The sequence below is a fragment of the Triticum dicoccoides genome, chromosome 4B (assembly GCF_002162155.2).
Source record: "Triticum dicoccoides isolate Atlit2015 ecotype Zavitan chromosome 4B, WEW_v2.0, whole genome shotgun sequence".
In the NCBI taxonomy this organism is placed as follows: Eukaryota; Viridiplantae; Streptophyta; class Magnoliopsida; order Poales; family Poaceae; genus Triticum; species Triticum dicoccoides.
The window spans coordinates 82194061-82199776 of NC_041387.1; positions in this window are offsets into that span (position 1 = coordinate 82194061).

The following is a 5716-nucleotide window of genomic DNA, read 5'->3' on the forward strand; positions in this document are numbered from 1 at the left end:
GCTCTCCTTCCCTTCGCGCCTGGATCGATGTGACGGGGGAGTTCATCTAGGACGGAGCGTCGGGCTCGCGTGAGGCGCGGCGTGGGGCTCGGCCACGACGGCACGCGCATGGCGCTGCGGCGGCGGTGCTGCTTTCTCGAGGCGGCTTGGTGGCTGCATGGGACAGGCGGGGCGTGCCCAGGGTAGCGGCAGCGGCGTGGTAGATGTAAGGTAATTATCCCCAAGGTTAATGCTAGAACAATTTGCATTATTACTTAAGAGCTCATTATCTAAGCAGGCAAAGGAATTTGTAGAACCTTTATTTTTACCTCTTGGGATCTCTAAATCCTCCTTCTGCTTCAATTCTCGAGATTTGACCAAAGCAGGTTCCCCATCTCTTTTGATTATGTCACTCATCTTGGTAGCCTCCACAGGCCCCCACTTTTTGATCCCGGCAGGTTTCTCTTTTGTCTTGAGGGCAGCAGTCTTGACTATAGTTTGAGTTTCAGCAGCATCAAACATGGGTAACAATTGCTCACCAAAATTTTCAGTAGGTTTTTTCTTCACCACTTCCAGATAGCTCTTGGTCAGTGGAGCCCCCTGAATTTTTCAAAAAATAGACCTCTCTAAAGTAGCTTCATGCTTAGGAGTACTGTGGGTCTGCATATTCTTAGATCTGGATCCTCTAGGAGCAGTAGAGGGCCTTGGGGTGTTAATGCTCTTATTAGTCACTTTCTCATTCTCGGTCTTCATTTCTTCCCCCAACAGGTCATCATCATTGTTGGCATTTTTATCATCTAACAGTTTGTTACTAGCAGGGTCAGAGGGGTTCTCAGAGTTGGAACTATCATTAATATCTTCCTCAACTTCAAACCTCAGCAAATACAGCTCATGATGATTTTCCACTACCCTATCAGCAGGAATCTTGCTTGGATCTCTAACAGCCACCTGAATTCTCAACTTCTCATAAATGCTTCTGAAAATCATGTGCCAATCCACATTGACCAACACACCCAAAATGGTAGCAACTTGAGCAATGACACTCCAGTTGATCCACTGAAAGGATCGAGAAGAGGTGTCTAGAGGGGGGTGATTAGACACTTCATGCCAAAAGTTGCAGTTTTTAATTTCTTTAAGTTTAAGTGGATTTTTGGCACAAGTTTAACAATCACAATACATATCAAGCAAGCATGCAAAGAGTATATGAGCAGCGGAAAGTAAAGCATGCAACTTGCAAGAATGTAAAGGGATGGGATTTGAGAAATCAAACGCAATTGGAGACACAGATGTTTTTGTCGTGGTTCCGATAAGTGGTGTTATCGTACATCCATGTTGATGGAGACTTCAACCCATGAAGGGTAACGGCTGCTAGAGTCCACGGAGGGCTCCACACAAGAAGGGTCCACGAAGAAGCAACCTTGTCTATCCCACCATGGCCGTCGCCCACGAAGGACTTGCCTCACTAGCGGTAGATCTTCACGAAGTAGGCGATCTCCTTGCCCTTACAAACTCCTTTGTTCAACTCCACAATCTTGTCAGAGGCTCCCAAGTGACACCTAGCCAATCTAGGAGACACCATTCTCCAAGAAGTAACAAATGGTGTGTTGATGATGAACTCCTTGCTCTTGTGCTTCAAATGATAGTCTCCCCAACACTCAATTCTCTCTCACAGGATTTGGATCTGGTGGAAAGAAGATTTGAGTGTAAAGCAACTTGGGGAAGGCTAGAGATCAAGATTCATATGGTAGGAATGGAATATCTTGGGCTCAACACATGAGTAGGTAGTTCTCTCTCAGAAATAGTAATTTGGAAGTGTAGGTTCGTTCTGATGTCTCTCTCCATGAATGAAGAGGAGGTGGAGGGGTATATGTAGCCTCCACACAAAATCTAACCGTTACACACAATTTACCAAACTCGGTGGGACCGATTCAACGGACTCGGTCAGACCGATTCAGTAAACCTAGTGACCTTTAGGATTTTCGGTGGGACCGATATGCAACTCGGTAGGACCGATATGGTTAGGGTTAGGGCATAACGTAATCTCGGTGAGACCGATTACACAAACTCGGTGAGACCGATTTTGGTAATTAGCTAACCAGAGAGTTGGTCAGGCAAACTCGGTGGGACTGATTACTCAAACTCGTTGGGACCGATTTTGGTAATAAGTTAACCAGAGAGTTTGCATTGTAATCCCGGTAGTACCGATTACACAAACTCGGTGAGACCGATTTTGGTAATGGACATACACAGAGAGATTGCAATCCCATCTCGGTGAGACCGAGATCCCTATCGGTGAAACCGATTTGCCTAGGGTTTGTGGCAGTGGCTATGACATCTGAACTCGGTGGCGCCGGATAGAAAGAATCAGTTTGGCCGAGTTTGGCTTTAGGTTTAGGTCATATGTGTGGAAGTGGGAAAGTAGTTGAGGGTTTTGGAGCATATCACTAAGCACTGTGGAGAAAGAAACTCATTAAGCAACACCTCATCCCTTCTTGATAGTATTGGCTTTTCCTATAGACTCAATGTGATCTTGGATCACTAAAATATAAAATGAAGAGTCTTGAGCTTGAAGCTTGAGCCAATCCTTTGTCCTTAGCATCTTGAAGGAGTTCCCACATCTTTTAGTCCATGCCACTCCATTGTTGAACTTATCTAAAACATACTAGATAAAAGTGTTAGTCCAACAAGAGATATGTTGACATTAATTACCAAAACCACCTAGGGAGCACTTGTTCTTTCAATCTCCCCCTTTTTGGTAATTGATGAAAACATACATCAAAGCTTTAGATAAAGATATAAAGAATAGCAAGTAAAGCTTTGGAAAGACGTGTAACAAGCATAGGCTCCCCCTACATGTATGCAATCATGTGAATATAGAATATAGAAGCATGTGAGAGCATAACCATGACAGAGTAGGAAATGTGTTACATGTATCTTGGCCATATGCATAAGAGCAAAGAATATTAAAGAAAATGCCTTCATGCCCATGAGTCCTTCTTGCAAACAGTATGTACATCGGCAAGAATTTCTCGTACACATGATTGTGACGCATATACTTACCTTGTAGTCTTGAGTTGGCTTAGGATGGAATGAACCTGCGTAAACAAGGTTAGATAACACAGATACATCTACTAGCCAGAGCAAACAGAAGAAACCACAAGAATACCAAGACTGGGATGACATGTAGAGAGTGAGTACTAAGTACCACATTGGATTAGACATGTCCCCAAGAGTAAAGATATACAATGAATTTAAATGATTTCTTTCCCTTAGATGTCGTGCTCCCCCTGAATCTAGCATGGGATACTGGGAGAAGATAGGGAATAGAAAAATCAGAGCTGAAAGATATAAATGAACAGAGCTAATGCAAACTAATGCAAATAAGCACATATGAACATGTCTTTTCCCCTCAATAAGACATGTGGCATCTCTCCTCTTGAACACCAAGCATCTGGGATCCTTGAGAAATACTTTCTACTTGAGTATTCTCTCCCCCTGGAGATCTCTTTCTCCCCCTGAGGAGGTGATACTCTCCCTCTCTGATGTGATCTCTCTAAGTGATAAGCTTTGATGTGATCTCTCTCTCCCCCTTTGACATCAATTTCCAAGAAGGGTTTAATCCTTGAGTCACAGCACAAAGCATTTATATAAATGTGATGCTTGTAGAGGATAAGATTCATTGAGTGGAGCTGGATCAGAAGAAACATAGAATAAGTGGCAAACTGTTTTTCCTGTTGTGAAATCGGTGGCACCGAGTGGTATGCTTCGGTTGTACCGAAAGGATTGGGTTGGACTGAAAACAACAAATCGGTGAAACCGAGTTCATCGCAGAGAAAACACTTGTCACCTCAGCTCACTAGACTAGTAGGATCTCACATAGATTTGCAAGGAATTTTCTGAATGATATGCAATGAATTGCATGCAGAAAATGCAGAGCAACCAAAAAGAAATCTAGATGAAGTTTTTTTGAAAGGGGAAACAAATATGCATGAGACAAATGAAAAAACACAGAGATGAACACAAGAGAACTTCATCTAGAGATGGTCGGCGATAAAGTTACCTATGTTATAGTATATTGACTTAGGAGTCAAGTGAGATCACTTGATCATAGGTCATACTCATCGTTTAAGCTCAAAATGGGGTTACCATTTTTCGTTTAAGCATCTTGATGTATTCACATCTTATCGAGTTGCTTTAGCTCATGACTTGGAGTAGAGCTTCTCTAAGATGGAATAACATACCTTGGTTGGTGGTGTAGAACATGTAGTTGAACTTGTGTGGGTTGCTTAAGGTTGATGTAGCTCATCACGAGTTGGGAGCACCACTTGGAATTTGAGTCCATCTACCTACATGGGTTAGTTCTTGCAAGGAAAAGCACTTGTGTATCCAAAAATGACAATCAAGAAGCTCAACATAGAATTGTCAAAGGATATGTTTGAATGGTTCGGTGCTTCCTTGTCTTCAACCACCACAATGTAGAAACTTGGTGATGTAGAGATTGCTCAAGATGTGAGTAGATTACAATCTCATGAAATTTGATTCAACCAAGTACCTACATGGGTTATATAACATGCAAGATACAAATATATCCAAGACATAAGATTTTCATCATAAGAGAAATATCAAGGATTAGTCATAAGCTCATGTCTTGCATGTATTCAATGGAGTTTCTACTCCAAGTTTGAAGCATCAATGATGTTTAATTCACCTCTTAACCTGAAAAACACTTTCTCATTGAGAGGTTTAGTGAATATATCTGTTAATTGCTTTTCGGTGCGAACATGCTTAAGATTAATGTCACCCTTAGCAACATGATCTCGAATGAAATGATGACAAACTTCAATATGCTTAGTTAGAGAATGTTGTACGGGATTATGGCCAATTTTGATAGCACTTTCATTGTCACAAAGCAATGGAACATGTTTCACATATATCCCATAATCTTTAAGAGTTTGGGTCATCCAAAGTAATTGAGCACAACATGAACCAGCGGCAATGTACTCCGCTTCGGCGGTGGATTAGGATACCGAGTTTTGTTTCTTGGAGGACCAAGACACAAGAGATCTACCAAGAAATTGACAAGTACCCGAAGTGGACTTTCTGTCAACCTTGTCTCCGGCATAGTCCGAGTTGGAGTAGACAACAAGATCGAAAGAGGCCCTCTTGGGATACCAAATGCCAAAATTTGGTGTATGGATTAAGTATCTCACTATCCTTTTCACGGCCTTAAGATGACATTCTTTAGGAGCAACTTGATATCGTGCACACATACACACAGTTAGCATGATATCGGGACGTGAAGCACATAGATATAACTATGAACCAATCATAGAGCGATAGACCTTTTGATCAACCGGTTCACCATCTTTGGTCAAGTCAAGATGTCCACTAGTAGGCATGGGTGTAGACATACCTTTGCATTCTTGCATATTGAACTTCTTGAATAAGTCCTTGGTGTACTTCGTTTGATAAACAAAAGTACTTTCCTTAGTTTGCTTGATTTGCATCCCAAGAAAGAATTTGAGTTCACTCATCATAGACATCTCAAACTTCTCCGACATTAGCTTCCCAAACTTTTCACTAAAATGAGGGTTAGTTGAACCAAATATAATATCATCAACATAGATTTGGCACACAAATAGTTCTCCATTAACCCTTTTAGTAAAAAGTGTGGAATCAATTTTCCCAATTTCAAAGCCTTTTTCAATAAGGAACTTGGTCAAGCATTTATACCACG